General features: G+C 34.6%; 1 protein-coding gene and 1 long non-coding RNA gene across 5 annotated transcripts in view; both read right to left on the bottom strand.

Annotated features, from left to right (window-relative positions):
- The window catches only part of LOC101741917 (uncharacterized), a 164,792-nt gene that overhangs the window by 91,675 nt on the left and 55,241 nt on the right, over nucleotides 1-17,876 (bottom strand). The window lies entirely within an intron of this gene.
- Nucleotides 11,676-16,064, bottom strand: LOC134199929 (uncharacterized). The gene is made up of 3 exons (XR_009974601.1): nucleotides 15,838-16,064; nucleotides 13,472-13,523; nucleotides 11,676-11,907 (listed from the first exon to the last, which is right to left on the bottom strand). It is a non-coding gene; the product is annotated as an uncharacterized LOC134199929 (long non-coding RNA).

Raw genomic sequence — 17,876 nt, forward strand, 5'->3', positions numbered from 1 at the left:
GGTCATTGAAAGTTTTCAATTTTGACAGGCAGGTTTTTGTTAGTGGTTATATTTTACATTTGACAAATAGTTCTGAAGTAAGCCAATGCTTTCGCGTCAAAAACTTGATTATTAAAAAATAGAAAACGATTTTACGTGAAATTATATTTGTCCAAATTCGTTTATTGGAATGGTGGATTGGTTTGAGGTCCTACCGCCTTACTGGTAGTAGGACCTCTTGTGAGTCCGTGCGGGTAGGTACCACAGCCCCGCCTATTTCTGCCTTGAAGCAGTAATGCGTTTCGGTCTGAAGGGCGGGGCAGCCGTTGTAACAATACTGAGACCTTAGACCTTATATCTCAAGGTGGGTGGCGCATTTACGTTGTAGATGTCTATGGGCTCCAGTAATCACTTAACACCAGGTGGGCTGTGAGCTCGTTTACACATCTAAGCAATAAAAAATAAAATAAAAAAAACCGTCGTTGTTTAAGAATTTGTAAAAAAATGCGACATTTATTGTTGATATTTTGAGCGTTATTAGTACAAAAAATGTGACTCGAAACAAGCCTTCACGCTTCATATGAAACGAATAATGTAGTTCTTTTTATAACGTTAGTGCTTTTCGAAAAACAAATTCGTTTAACGTATGTACCGATATAGTCACTGAATTTTCTCACGAGTACATAAAAATTGGTTGCAAAAAAAAGAATGTCACAAAAAATGCAATGATATCACATTTTTCGCTAAGTGGCGTAATTCAGTTTGGCTTTCAATTAATTAATTTGATGCCGGATCCGGATCTAATTTTAAATGATAAGATTCTGGATTTTGTTTTATTTCATTTTCAAATGTACATACATCTCACAGCAATCTATTGGCAAGTGAGTGAGTAGGTTTTTATTGATTCTAAAAAATTAAGGCTACATGTTTTCGTATTGAAGAGTTCATTTCCTTAACCTTCTTCTTTTTTTCTTTGTTTTTATTGCTTAGATGGGTGGACGAGCTCACAGCCCACCTGGTGTTGAGTGGTTACTGAAGCCCATAGACATCTACAACTTAAATGCGCCACCCACCTTGAGATTTAAGTTCTAAGGTCTCAATATAGCTACAACGGCTGCCCCACCCTTCAAACCGAAACGCATTACCGCTTCACGGCAATAATAGGCGGGGTGGTGGTACCTAACCGTGCGGACTCACAAGAGGTCCTACCACCAGAAGCCTTCTGTTTACTATACTGTTTTCATTAATCCACAATATATTTAATAAATCATAGCTCAAACATAGCAATCTTGATACCTGAGGTAACAGAATATAGCAGTCGATTACGTACAAGATTAACCCGGTCGGGCATTATATCCCTGTGCTAACAATGAGCAAACTTTAGGGTCCTGGCCCGACAGGTTACCGGTACAGCCAAGGTACAATGTACGTTCATTAAATCATTTAATATGTCAAAGTAGTAAAAGGGGTCGTGTTCATATTTCAACGACTTTTAAGACTATTAAGTTAAATTTTTAAATTGTTTTAGATTTACTCGTAATAAGTATACTATTTTATCTAATGATACTACTGGTAGGGTGTCTTGTGAGCTCGTACGCTACTTTTTTTTCCTACCTAAGCTGATAGCCTTGAGAGGCTATTTCAGCGTAACCTTAACTTGTAGGTGAGCTCACGGGGCTCAAACCGGAGTGATGCTAACACTGACCCTAGCAAGAACAGTGCATCGCAAAATCTACCACCGGATCGGAAACGCGACCCACTGAGGAGATCCGGCGAGAAACTCAGTGGGCTGTGTGTATGGGTTAATTCGCTCGTGGAGCCCTTCGTAGCAAACGACGGCTTCGACGAGGACGGTGACCGGTGCTTGTGGTACCTACAAGCACCGTTAATGGATCGGGAGGATCCGTAATGACGGGTTTTGGGCAAGGTGAGGTGCCACCACCATGTGTATTTCTACAGCAATAATGCCTTCCGTTTCGAAGTGTGTTGCAGCTGTTATACTATGCACTTTAGACTTAGAACTCCTGGTGGGTGTCAGCATTTTCGTTGGTTATGTCAATAGGCTCCCAGAATTGTATGTTGCAAAAGTTTGATTTTTATATCCAACTGAACGTCAACTTTTAAATTAAACTATCTAATTAGGTTTCTCTGTTATTCACGTATCCACTACGAGTGGGGATGACATTAATTAACACAACAAGCAACGCCAGGCTTTGTTTTACAAAAGCATTACACGTTTAGTCTCGCCTGTGTAAATCCTATGAGGTAGTTTTCAATGGAAGTGATATGAGTATGGTGGGTTCTTCAAATATACAAATTATTGTTTGATTTAGTGCACTGCACTATGCATGCATTGTTTCCGTGCTTTGTAAGTTGGTTTTATCACTTTACTTGATGAAGATAGATTTTGTAAAAGACGTTGTATATAAAAAAAATTGACACGTAAGCAGATTTTTATTAGCCGATTAGTGTAAGAAAGTCGCTTTTTGTTAGATATGTACATTATGAAATTATTTTAATAGAGCTTAAATCTTACAAGCTTTTTAATGATACCACTGATACCCATTAGGTTTTGGAGAGCTATGCACTTTATAATTTTAGCTATATTTAATTAAATTGATTTTATAATTAATATCGGAGATTTAGATAAAACGTAACAGCAGTTTTTTGTTTGTTTTGGATATACAGGAGAGCTTGTCGCACATCTCGTGTTAACTTCTACAAACAGTGGAAGTTCTAATATATATTACATTGCAATTTCGACTGGAAGCAATTTGGGATGAAAACGTAATTCTGAAGAGCTCACAGGCTACTCACTGATGAAATGACTCCCAAATGTTCTCTATGTACAGTGGAAGAATCTAGTATACGTGTAGTATCTAATGATCAAAAGAGTGTTTTTACTAGTGTTTGAGATTATGATGCAATATCCCAATGACTATTGATCGAAACCAAGGGTCAAATCATCATATTTAGCGATGTACGTGTGCAATTTATAGATTTTTTTCCTACCTATGCTGATAGCCTTGAGAGGCTATTTCAGCTTCACCCTAACATGTAGGTGAGTGAGATCACGGGGCTCAAACCAGAAGAGCTGCTAACACTGGCCCTGGCATGAGCAGTGCTTTGCATAATCTACCACCATATCGGAAACGCGACCCACTGAGAAGATCCGGCGAGAAACTCAGTGGGCTGTGAGTTATAGACATTCACATCCATTAGTTTTATATCTTAGACTGAAAACGTATTAAAGTATTTGTATTGCGCTTCCCGGCTGCTCACCGAGATCACTATACGTTCCGAATGCAACGGGAGCCCGGCACGGAACTCATCGCGGAACAAAACGATCTCTAGAAACGGAGCCGTGTAAATAAAGTTGTTTACTGGATTAATGCCGACAAAAGCTATGCTTGCTTTAGCATTTTTGTTTTTTAGTGGAGATCTATTTTGTGTTTGGAAAGGATCTTAGCTTCCTAAACGTCTTATGAAGTTCTGTTTAAGCTCGAAATTAGATTTGTTCACTTCTGAAAATACATTGAAATCAAATACGGGTGGGTGTCTGGAAAATTAAAAATTAAGTTATATGAATAATTTTAATATAGCTTTTACAATGTGAGACCGTCAATGTTGGTAAGTTCAAAGGTTATACAGTAGCGGTTCAGTAGTTAATAAAAATTTATGATAGTGGCCGGGGTGGGAGGTCGCATCTTCTATGAGACACTTCTGAACATTCGCTTGAAAGTCTGAGCTCCGACCAGTACAAAACTAGACACGTGGAAATCCAGAGTTACGATCGACGGATTCGTTGATCTTAACGGCTCTAAATATAGCAACCTAATTCATTGAAATGCCTGATCTATTACTGTACCACTGACAAGAACCAGCAAGAAAAAAATGGCTTATTATATTGTATATATTATATTTATATTTTGCTTAGATGAGCGGACGAGCTCACAGCCCACCTGGTGTGAAGTGGTTATTGGAGTCCATAGACGTCTACGACATAAATGGCGCCACCCGTCTTGAAATATGAGTTCTAAGGTCTCAGTGTAGTTACAACGGCTGCTCCACCGTTTAAGTCGAAACGCATTACTGCTTCACGGCAGAAATAGGCAGGGTGGTGGGACCTACCCGCGCGGACTCACAAGAGTACTTACCACCAGTAAATTCATAATAAAGTTTCATAATACAGTGATTAAATGTAGTTTTTTATGCATGCATCGGTAGCCTATTTTGACAACGAAGCTATCACGCGTTCCATTTTTCTCGTAATGAGAGCCACGCTCAAAGAAAAACTATCCGTATTATTCAAGGTTTGCGTCAAGACACATCAGAACTTCAAATAGTATTATGGAAGGTACATTATGCCGAGGCGACGTAGCGTTACACTTAAATAGTACTGCGTAAACTCACCTTCTCATGTATTGTCCTGGTGGGGAGAGTATGCTTTAGTAACGAGTGGCGGGAGGGTATAATTTCCATACTGCCACCCCAGAGACACCGAAGGGTGGAGTAGCGTCAAAAATTAAGTCTTATTTTCATTTAGTTAATAAACGTTCACAATTAAACACGTAGATTGTTCAGTAGGTGAGAAGTTTTAAAGCTGAGCTAAAACTCACTTAAGTGGCCTGTCTGTTGTGTTAATGTCGATACGCGAGCACGGAAGTTACGTTTCCTGTACAGATTATTCATATTTCGAGATAATTCAGGAAGTTAAACGTAAAAAGATATTTATTTTCCCGTTATCTGCGAGTAAAAGTTTTATAGAAATAAATTGGACTGTCATAGTTATTTATGCCCGGGTAATAGTTGCGATTTTATTGTCTTTGTAGGTAGACGAGCATACGGCCCACATGATGGTGAGTGGTTACCGTCGCCCATGGACGTCAGCAAGGCCAAGAGCAGAGCCAACCTGCTGCTGACCGTTTAATACTCTAAACAAGCCTCGTTTGAAGATGGACATGTCATAGCGCTCGGTAAACATCTGGCGCTCATTCCAAAGCCAAAAAAATATCTCGGGAAGCACACTGGATGAACGCACTGGTTCTAGGTAGAATAGATCGATTCCGGTGGCGGGCGGTGCGATAGTAAAAATAAAATTCAAGATTGACTCATTTTATTATTGATTTTTTAATTTATGATTTGATTGTGCGACAGCCGTTGGTCACTATACATACACAGTTGAGACTTAGACCCCATATATCAAGGTAGATGGCGGCATTTAAGTTAAGGTGTCTATGTACTGTGTTTCAATAGTATTTTGTTTGTGAATCTCGCACATGTTTTCTTTTTCAAGGTTCGATCGATGGGTTACGGTCACGACTTGGCAGGCATCTGCCTATATTATGTGGCAATTAAAAAGGTATCTCAAATTTAAAACCAATAAAACAGAATAATTGTTAGTTGTAAACAACTCAATTAACAATAACAACTGGTACTAAATATTTATATCGATTATTCATGTTAATAAATTAATTATTTGCATAGTGTATTGGTTAGCTACATTTATTTGTTGTGCATTAGTATATTAGGTATCGATAATATTTTAAAAATGTTTTCTTACGAATAAGCTAATCACGTTAGTCTAATGTTGGAAGTACAATTTGTTTTTTTTTTGTTATAATAAAAATTTGGACCAAAAATATTGGTTACAATCCCATTTCTTTCTTTATAATCATTTATAAGCCAATTCGTTATTTAGAACTATTTCATAGCAGTGGATATATTTTCCGACATCAAAAAAACAAGGCAGGTTCCACTTTTTTTCTGAAACTGCTTTTTTCTATGTAATCTATATAGCTAATCTAATATTTGTATTTTTTCTTTATATTTCGATCCACAATTTCTAAACCAATTTGGTTAAAACAAAATTTCTTCCTAAAATGTTCCTGATACATAATAAACATAAATTATATTATTACCAATTATACAAAAGATATAATGTTTAATTTGAAAAAACGGAATCACGGTTATCCGGCATTATGCCTCTAAATTCGAGATCTATTTGATTGTTATTTACAATCTTTGATATAATCCATTTTTACGTAAGACAATGTTTACGAGTCGCAAGTGAAAGGCATTCAATGTTTCTCAATAAAACTTATTTTAATACTTTTACTTTTCTAATTATGTACTTAAATTATCTGACATTACTATTTCCTCTATTTAGTCATTCGAATGATTTTATTGCCTTTAAAGTATTAATACCGGAGCAGTAAAAAGATAATGATTTATTGTTTTTCGTGTAATTCATTTCTAATAAGTAGGGTGATTTTTGTCGATTCATCGAATTTAAAAGAAAATAAGACGATTCTGAAACAAAAAAACAACATTTTATATATTATAATTGCAACAGCTACCGTACCATATACTATAACTATAACTATATAATAATATAACCCATTTAGGGTGCCATTGCTTTAAAAAAATCTAGGACGTTACTTTGGACAGGTATAGGACATTACAGTACAAAACATGTTTCCAAGAATTAATAGTCGTAAGATCAGACCTGGTAGTATTTTATTTATTAGTTATTTCTAATAGTCCAACATCAGCTTACGTAACGCACTAAACTATTTTTTATAATAAATGAAATACCGCGCATTTCGTATTTTTGTTTCCCCCCACACCCAAAAAAGAAGAACATTTGAAAAGAACATTTGAATTTAGCGAAAGTGCTGGCTTTCGCTGCAAAAACCATTCGTTTCAATGAAAGTTAGAGGGTCGTTTTATTTGCGTTATCGTCGTCATCTAGAGAGACAACAGATTACAGAGACGTGTTCCAAAAAAAAAAAATTATGTTACGTGGTTTAATCTGAGCTGCGGTCCTTAATCGGAATGCATCGGAAAGTTATTGACTTTTGATAATGAAGAAAACCAGTTCGAGCGGGCTGACCGAGAGCTGACCCCGTTCAATAGCAGTTGCACCTCGGGACTTAAATCCCGACTGAATTTCTAATCCCAAAATACATTACTCGCTCACACACTCACGAGTTTGCATGTCGCCGTTAAAACCAGAGATGTAATACGTGCTGTTGGTTTAAAGTCACGCACTAAAATCCACTGAGGTGCTTATAGTACAGGGTTAGCACACGTTAATCAACAGGTTTAAGTTTGCCGGCAGATTTCGCTTCAATGAACAAGGTTTCGATGTGAAAAACAGATAATCGTCGAGAAAAACACGAGTAAAATCACCTGTTATCGTTATTTGATTGCGTGATTTACGGTCGTGAATAATGACTTCCATTGCGATTAGCTTACGACAGGTTATTGAAAATAATTGCCTTGTTGGAGGAAAATATTAAAACCGATGTTTTCTTATAAAGAAAAAATTTAAGACTAAAAATTCTTAAAGATTCTTTTACAACTCGATTTTGATTAATTTGGTAATTTTCACTTAAATGTTCACGTAGCTTCTGGTTCTTAGGACGCGGTCAGACTACCGCTCTCCAATGCATTGGTCTAAAGAGGTACGCATCAGCTTCTGGTAACGAAGCTGGTGCGTACCGTCTAAGATGCTCTCAGAGTAGCTGAAGACAGGATCAGATGAAACTACATCGTGAGGACGAAACTCATCAGGACCCTCAGGTTTGAAGGAAGGAAAGTTAACTTATCTTGATTTACTAACAACATTCTGAATAATTTACAGTTTTCAGGGTCACCGGGATGCGGTAATTTTGGAAATCCCTAAAAACAACTCTTAAGGTTCCAAGCTACAAGAAAAACAAGAGCTCATTCTCTACCTTTAAAAAAATCAAGAGCTCTACTATTCAGGCTATTTATTCATCGCATATAAGTCACTGTTCTATTCTTTTAGAAGAACTAACATAAAATATTTATCAACATTAAGTGAGATAAAATAGCTTCTATGTTTATTAATGCAATTTAATATTCATGAGCTTTCCCTTTCTTTAAGCCACATAATAAGTGGGTCCATATAAAAATTAGTGTGACACGGAAAAGCAGCGGTTTTGCCATCACGATAGATTTCGCAAAGGCTCACCTTGTATTTCAAGCCATAATTAATTGTGCAAGATTTTAGAAACTGTCATTTAGTTGATTTTTTATTCAATTTGTAATACACGAAGTATAACACAATGTATAGATATAGAAAGTATAGATTTATGAATTAAAATAATAATACTTAGAAGCTTCTTTAATAAGTCTTAAGGCAATACTGATAAGATTTGTATAATGCTGTGGCCGGTAGTATAGTATATAGTATCAGTTGAATGGAATATTTGAAATGTATTCAACTGATAATTACTTTTAATAAATGTATCTTTTTTATTTGATTGGTTTTGTTAATTTTGAGTATGTTTCAATGATACTATGTATACATATGGAATTATTGTTGTCTGAAATAAAATACATCATTCATTCATAAAATACAAGATATTTGACAAATGCCTGAATCTCACTCACGACTTTTTCAAGATAAGCTTGCATATATACAAGTTCCGAACAACAACATTTGGACCGTCAATCTATCGAGCAATAACACCCGCTCGGTGGACGATCTTTCGTCGTTATACCTACAGTACAAAAAAATACTCACAGGTAATTGGCAATAAAACGAATACGACATTAAATCCTAAGCCAGATTTAAAAAACAAATTTTCTACTTGTTTTTATTTCCTTTGTAGGCAGTCAAGAATAAGGCCCACTCGATAGTAAGCAGTTAATGTTGCTAATGGACGTCAACACTGCCAGAGGCAGAGCAGTATAGTGGTAAAGTCGATTTTTCTTAATTATTTTTTCTGTAAATTCTATCAAAGTGGTTCTAACAGTTAAGTATAGTTAAGTATTAAAATGAGACAAATATGTATTCACAGACGACAAAATATATTGCAGTGTCATAATTATTTTCAAATATAATTTAATTATTTTTTTATTGTATTATATACAATATATATATATATATATATAGATTCACCCAGAATCAGTTCACGGTTCACACGATGTTAAGCGGTTTTCGCCCTCAGACACAGCCCACTGAGTTTCTCGGTGGATCTTCTCAGTGGGTCGCGTTTCCGATCCGGTGGTAGATTCTGCGAAGCCCTGCTCTTGCTAGGGTTCGTGTTAGCACCGTCGTCAGGCTTGAGCCCCGTGAGCTAACCTACTAGTTAAGGTTACGCTGAAATAGCCTCTCAAGGCTCTCAGCCAGGTAGGAAAAAAAAAGGTATATGACAATTTGAATGCGGATACCTACCTCTTATGTACAATTATATATTTTTGTGAATTTGATTTTCATTACACGATGTTATTCGTTCATCGTGGAATTCATTCGTGAACATAATTAAGTACGTATAAAACGTGTTTGCGGAATTTGAAAATCGCGTTATTATTTATTATTTAGGCTACGACGACTCATTTCGATTAATACGCAGTGTATTGTTACAACAACAACAAAATTATTTCATTTGAAATTCACAGCAATGTAGGAAACATTACAGTATTATGTCATTTGTTCTATTACTTTTTAAAGTATCTTTTCAATTTATTATGCTATACCGTATTGATATTTCACTTTTTATCATTCAAAATCACTTTCTATCGTGTAGACAATGTCTCGTTAGTGTGATGATATTATCATATGGATTTAAGATGGAGAGTATGTATTATACTGTTATTTACATTGAGATAGAGACAAAGGGAAACTATCATGATGCATCCACGTATCATGAAGTCGTCGTGGCCTAACGGATAAGAACGTCCGGTTTACTCGTATTGAGCGATGCACCGGGTACCAATTTTTCTAATGAAATACGTACTCAACAAATGCTCACGATTGATTTCCACGGTGAAGGAATAACATCATAAAAATGAAACCCGCAAAATTAAAATTTGCGTAATTACTGGTGGTAGGACCTCTTGTGAGTCCGCGCGGTTGGGTACCACCACCCTGCCTATTTCTGCCGTGAAGCAGTAATGTGTTTCGGTTTGAAGGGTGGGGCAGCCGTTGTAACTATACTTGAGACCTTAGAACTTATATCTCAAGGTGGGTGGCGCATTTACGTCGTAGATGTCTATGAGCTCCAGTAACCACTTAACACCAGGTGGGCTGTGAGCTCGTCCACCCATCTAAGCAATGAAAGCAATAAAAAAAAAATTCATTGAAGCAGCGAGTTTCATAAAGTTCAATGAAATTTTCATTAGCAACGCATATAAATCATGTCTTATAAATTCCTATAAGCTATGAATGAAATTCACCGATCATTTATTTGGAATAAATGCGCAAAGGGTCGGTTTTAGTTTTTAATTCGATGTACGTGAAAAAATGTTTGAATATGCTCTTTTACATTTTCAAAACACAGAGTAAGAGGTAAACAGATATACAAAAACTATTATTATTTAAATTTGTAAAATATTCTTATTGCCATGGAAATTAGTTGAGATTTTATTTTTCGAGTTCTTCAACTTATGTCATAGCAGCCTATTAAGCTCGCACGTCATCTGGTGTTAAGTGGTTATCGAATCTTATAAGCATCACGATGTGAATCTCGCCACCTACTTGACTATAGTTATATGTCTCAATTTTATAGTATAATAGCTTTACCACAGTTCAAAATGTACAATAAATATACAATACTTATATACGGTTTCACCTTTTTTATTGTTGATATATACTAATCACCAATACTCGTAGAAGTCAACAATACGAGAGGCAGTAGTCGTTATCGGTAATAAAAATAAATAATATAATCGTTATTGTATTAAAATATTGCATGTTATTTTTTTATTTTACACGTTACGAACCAACAGTTTTCAACAACAATATATGTATTTATAATGGCACGTCTGAATGCGTATTTAATAACGGCAGTTTACATCGAAATCACTTTTAAAACATATTAATAGTTCTTCTGAGAGAGTTGAAACTGCTCACAAAGGATATCTCTTGTTAATTAAAACTATTGTTATAAATATAATATTTTGAAAATATTTGTATTCAGTATATTCATTGGTCGTCCTATAGGTAAATGGGAAAGTTATTAAAAACAATTTAACATCAATCAAACCTTGTTTTGATAGTAGACTATTATTTAATGAAAGATGAATTCGACAATTTAAAGTTTATCTTCAACCATATAACAAGTTACATTTTTTTAATGGTTGTATCATCAGATCTCCATTTCTTTTTATACCACCACTAATTTTAAGATACCATGATGAATTAACAATTTACATAACAGAGACACAGATGGCAAATGCGTACTTAGATGCTATACCTAATTCATGATGGAAAAGTTATTAAAAGTTAAGTTTTTGGAGGCTCTACGTAAAATTATGGAGTTCGCGAGGATTTACCGACAGACATTAATTATAAGGTGATCGAAATATACGCCATGGAACAAATTAAAAAAGCAACCTATGCTCCTAAATTCTTAATATTATAAGCAAAAACGATGTACCTTAATATGAACAGATTTTTTATTTATTTTATTTATTTATTTATGTACACATAAAAAAGAAGACATAGTACAGAGTAATAGGAAAATTATGTACAAAGGCAATGATTTTTAGCATGTTATTAAAATCTTTGTTGTTTTCAATACAATTGTTTTATAAAAGAAATTAAAAATAGTGCTATTGTTATCCGAGTACATAAGAACAAAGTGAATTCTACTTTAATTCTAATTCAATTAATATCTTAAAATAATAAGTCCAGATAATAATATAAAATAAAACAATGATAACACTTTAGATGGCGTTTTATTTACAAAAGAGCATTTCATTTCACGACAAAAAATAGCTTATTGAGTTTTCACGAGGGAATTGGTCAGTGGATCGAAGGTACATTTTAATATTCAACTCATCTGCGATTACATCGGCATCTCGTATTATATTATTTTATTATTGAAATGAAACCCCTGATTGGAACTCCCGAGTTGGAGGGAATGCTTTCGCGTCCTGAATGGATTCAGGCTGAAAAGGAAATTGAAGGGTCGTTATGTGCGCAAGGCTCCTCTTTGATGCCTCAATAAATTCCCCGATGGCTCGACGATTAATATTTGGACGAATCCGAATTCATTCTAGACGATTGCGTATGAAAACACATCAAACCAGACAGCGAGAACGATTATGTTAACACAGATATGAAACGCGAAACAGATATTTAGATACCTAAATGACCGCATAGTTTTGCGAAATGCTTAATAAAGAATGAAATAACTAGTGTGGGCAGGCTCCAATTAGGCCGGTTTTCTATTACTTGGCATTGACTTTCGTTTACGTTTTGCAACTCGCTTTTACGACTCAATTTTTTAAATAATTTGCAATAGTTATGACCACGGAAGCGTGAAAATATAGAGCTATGCGAACGCGTGCCATTACTTCATACCTACTTAATTTAATAGTCAGTTTGGACAATTTAATGTTGTGAGAAAATTTTATGCAAGTGTTTACATACGTTGGTTTTTTTATGATTATTTTGAAAAATATATTTTTGTGTAAATCTGAATTTCAAGTGTTTTGGTGAATGAAATCTGAAATTAGCATTTTTTTTTAATTGCTTTCGAAAGCAGGTGAGCATATGGATGACTGGTAGTAGCGATAAACTCTGCTTCAGTGGCGGGCTGTGGCATATTAATATGGATTTATTTATATAACTCACATTATACTCGACTGGTGATCAAAAGTTTAACACTTATTTCGAGTTGCAAGCACGAATTAATCATGAACACCATACTGTATTTTAGTAGCAATTCACATTTAAATGTTCAATATTTTAAACAACAAGGTCAAGTTGAGTGCATCGAAAGAAATTACGTGCGGAACGAAGATAAACGCGGTGTCCTTTTATGAAAGTCAATTGAAGAGAGCGGCGAAAAAAATACGTGATCAATTCGCAACGGACTAATTTATATCGCACCATGGCTCTGTTACGTCTCTATTACGGTATAATTTTGTTAAGTTGTTCAGTACGACACTTTGAAATTCGGTACAATTTGACAAGTGAATCTTTTTGTGTGAATACCATTTTAAGGTGGTGTGATTAATAAAGTGTTTCGTGGTAGTAACGATAGTTGAATTGGTAATTTTGTGTATCATCCCTGATTATTAGTACAGAAAATTTGCATATCGGATCCTCGTTGCGGCAGTAATCAGAAGATTTATCATTTAATCAAACTTTGTTATTAGAGGAAACATGTCGAGCATTCATTAAAATAACAAAAACCAATTTCAAATTCACTATAATACCATATTAATTTAAAATAGTTTTAAATTTATTTATAATACTTTGGTCGATTATTATCAAATGATTATATAAAACATACCGAATACCTGCATTCCAACTTAAATACGAAAAATGATATTGTATTTTAAAAATGGTACGCGCTTAGTTTACTTTAAAAAGTGAATTCAACATAACTTTTAATGATACTAGATAAATGTTCAACGGACCGAAAAATTATAATGTTACGATTTAGCTTCACACAAGATAATTACTGATAATAACACAATAAAAGCTGTATAATCCGACACCCACCTTGAACAATGACTATTAAGTTTATCAGCACTTCCTTTATGCACACCGTAATCTGTAATCATAATGTTAAATAGACGATGGAAAACTCGCAACTTTAGGCTGTGAAGGTTAGGTTTTGCAACAACGTTTTTTAAAGATTTTGCCCGAAACATTACCATTCATATTTACTAGAAGACATGCATTTATTGATAGTTTGATCTGAGCCATTTAATGAATCTTTAATAATTTACCAGATGTACAATCTTGATTAAGTAATGATAATAAACCTTGAATTTAATAAATTATTTATAAATTATGGATTTCACAAACACAATAGACACATATTCAAGACTCTTAATGTATTGTGTGTGACGAATTAGCGACCTTAAATACTCCAACCTGCCGAGTAATACCGTGAGAGTTTTGGCAATACATTCAAGGATGTACGTAGAACGACTTCTAAGTATCTTTAACTTGTTGTTTTCAAATTACTAGAGTTGAGTTTTATTTTGTTTTACGGATCCATGTCTAGCAGTGTTTAAATGATTATGGCGTATTTCATTCGGTGGTTTTTCATTTTTCAAGGTGCCAAATTTTCGAAATAGCCCTCTTACCTAAAGCCATAGTGGAGATTATGAGCTCTCGAAATGACACAACGAAATTGTGCAACAAATCATAACCATTGATTTATAAATTTGGGTCAATTGCTGATGGTACTACATTACCGCATGGTGTATTGACAAATCTTGAGGATGCCTTTATAGTACTTACAGGTACAAATAACAAAACGATATTTTTTGTAATTCTTCAGTGATACTTTTTTGGATTGAGTACAGGATGCAATGAGATTATTCTATTAAGAGAAACGGAAAATATGATTCGTTTACTAAACTTATCATAGGTGCTACTCAATTTAGTATGTTCACATTTTATGAATTTAAAAAGGATCTTGAAGGAAAAGCAGATCCCAATCAGCCTTAAATTTTAAATCGATTTCAAGATGATGATCCTTTGTGACTGTGTTTTTTTTAAATAACAACGTATTGATTAAAATGTCTTTCTAATTCGGTTTTATTTTTATTTTATCTTATTCCAAAATCGTCTTTTTCCGTTTATAATGTTACAACAATACTGAAAGTTTATAGATATTTTAAAACGAGCCACATCGATTGTGTTAATGTTTATTTGGTCCTTTGTGTGATAGTATATTGGACGAGTCGTAAGCATTGACCTACTAGGCTCTTTGAATGCCAATTAGCTTTTGTTAAACGCTGTTTCAATGTTTTCTTTTAATTTTGAAACGATGCGAATCTCGAAATCTTTAACTGTAGATCATAGGGAATAGCTTCGCTTGGGACTGTCTTAAGCGTTCGGCCTCAAATCAATATTTGAGTCGACTATTATCAAAGCCGGCAATCTGACTTTTGGACAATTATTGGTAAATCAGAAAAACGAATTATTGACTTTGTATTCCATTGGCATGGTCACATGGTCACAAAACTCTTCGGAACGACATCTTAGATAAATAACAGGTTAAGTATTAACCTTTATTTAATGCAGGTTTTGAACCGTATTCTTTGAAGGAGATGATTATATTCAAATCAATCTGTATTGACATATCAATAACATTTTTTTGTCCAAATGCACAGATTGCCACCTTTGATAATAGACGACTCATTTATGAAATTTAGCATAAGAAGATAATGAAATTACTATACATAATACTCACTTGTTCATTTTAGTTTCGCTAGCATCAAATGAAAATAAAGGTGTTACTTACTTACACCTCACATTTGGCTATTGACTCGTGATTTCTATGCGTTGTATGGGAGAAAGTGACGTGCGCACTCGTTAGAAAATTTTGTCATGTCACCATTATTACTAACTATCTTTAGTTGGTTTCTAAATGCGAAAGTTTTAACAATGATATAAACTTTAACTTCGAATGTGTAATGTAAGGACAGACAGGCTCATGGCGATGATGTATCATGCGTGCTACTGCTACATACGAGGAGCGTTAAGAATATTGCTTAAGTTTTGTACGAATTTTGAATTATTCAAAACCTTCCAAAAGGAAAAAGAAAAAAAAAACAGAAAAATGCTCAGAAACTAACTGATTTTATTTCTTAAAGTGGTACCATAAAATGCTTGAAGAAAATTACATTTTTTAGTTCGGAACTAGCTCTAGAACCCCAACGCAAACACCGCTGCGGAAAGGATTTCAATCACATGATTTGGTACATCGATTGTCTTATTTTATAACAATTAGGCTGAATACCGATTGGTTTAAATTCGTAACTACATTTTCAGCAATTTGAACCATGATCTTAAAGTAGATCATCATCTACTGTGACTAGTTGCGCAAAATATTTATAAAAAATTATCACCCTTCGCCATTGGGCATTTATCGCAATAGCTCATTTCAATGATTTTCATTGTTTACTATTAGTTTCTTGGGAAAAAAGATTATTTCATCAAATTACCTATCACCATATCAGTCACATAAAGCTAATACAATTTGCGAAATCAAATATCGTTTTGCGACGCATTGTTATGTGAATGTTCTTTACATGTCAAGTCTATGATTACACATGTCAAACGTGACATTAAATGTTACATTACTTACGTAATGACAATGACACTTTACCATAAACAATTTAATGTCAATTACGTAATTGTACACGACCTGTCTTCATTCATTGAATCGAGTGTCATGGTGGCTTTAAATTTTCAGTAATTGGTTGCATTTCTATTGGTATAGAGTACCCTTAATTTGAATTGCTACATGTGAGCCGGAAATCTTACTATGACGTAAAATACAGGATACGCTGGCGTGTTTAAGAATTATTTGAAAGCAATTACGCGGAAAATTTGGGTTACATTATCATTAAGTATATAGTAAGTAGCATACCTAACTTAAATTGATATAATTTTATTATACGTATGAATGACAGTAATTTTATATGATTTATTATTATGTACTATTTAACATTTTCCGAAATCACTGTTTCAAGTTCTGTGCTAGTCATTGGTTGGTATTTCAAAAACAAAAAATTTTGAAACATTAAAAAACTTGTTTAAAAAAATAATTGAAGCTTATATTACTTTAATCCAATGAGTGTATTTTTATTTTATTGCTTAGATGGGTGGACGAGCTTACGAATTTACTAGTGTTAAGTGATTACCGGGGCCCATAGACAACGTAAATGCCGCCACCCACCTTGAGATAAGAGTTCTAAGATCTCAGTATAATTACAACGGCTGTCCCACCCTTCAAACCGAAACGCATTACTGCTTCACGGCAGAAATAGGCAGGGTGGTAGTACCTACCCGTGCGGACTTACAAGAGGTCTCTAAGCTGCTCTTTATGAGTAGATGAGCTCACGGCATTTCCGGTACTAAGTGACTACTGGAGCCGATAGACATCATAAAGGTGAATACCGACATCCCTGTGACTTGAAGACAAAGCCTCAATTGACTTGGACAATGGTTGTCTCTCTTTTGGAGGCCATGGCTGTATGCGGTAAAAATAAATAGGAGGGCCCTATCTACCCATACGGGCTTAATATCCACAGTACCACTTGCTTACTTCATTAAAAAAAATTGTTTGTTGTAAAACATTACAAATTTAAAGATACATTACAAATTTTTATTCGTTGATCGCTTGGTCACAGTCCAGTTGCCGACAATACCGTATTTCTACAGCGGATTGCGAGTTATCCGGATAATTGAATCCGTTTTTCATAACCACATTGCTGTATTAAACATAACCGTATCGATTATGTCAAGGTCTTAGTTTGATCAACATTCAACTTTACATTTCAATTATTTAAAACATTCAGAGCTTTTTTTTTATTGCCGTTTTAAGCAGAGGAGTATACGGCTAGGCCGTCAGGTAGGCCTGATGGTGAGTAGTTATTGTCGCTCATAGACGTCAGCAATGTCAGGGGCAGAGTCAAGCGGCTACCTATTGTTAAGTACTCCCTACATGTCTCGTTTGAAGAACGACATGGCATTATTGTTCACATCACATCACGCTGAACACATAAATGTGGTTCCAGCTTGATACGACAATCATAGCACCGGCAGTTATTCTCCAATCGATCTCATGTGAGAGTACGTCTACCGCCAAAATAGTTCAAATGCCACTATTAGCAGGACCCTGAAACTGCGATACTTTAGGACTAATATTTTTGCTGTATGGAAATTGGCGACATCTTGTAGCGGATGCCTCTAAGCTTATATGTTGTTAAAGTTAAGGCATTTAATTATTGTATAAGTTAGCACAGAAAATACAAAATTAATAAATCATACAAGTCTTTATTTGTTATAGACAAATTGATTAGATTTTATCAATTTGTTGCACCTTATTTAGAGTTTTTTAAGCCTCTATTTATAATCGTATTCAGCTTGAAATATATATAAA

The sequence above is a fragment of the Bombyx mori genome, chromosome 13 (assembly GCF_030269925.1).
Source record: "Bombyx mori chromosome 13, ASM3026992v2".
In the NCBI taxonomy this organism is placed as follows: Eukaryota; Metazoa; Arthropoda; class Insecta; order Lepidoptera; family Bombycidae; genus Bombyx; species Bombyx mori.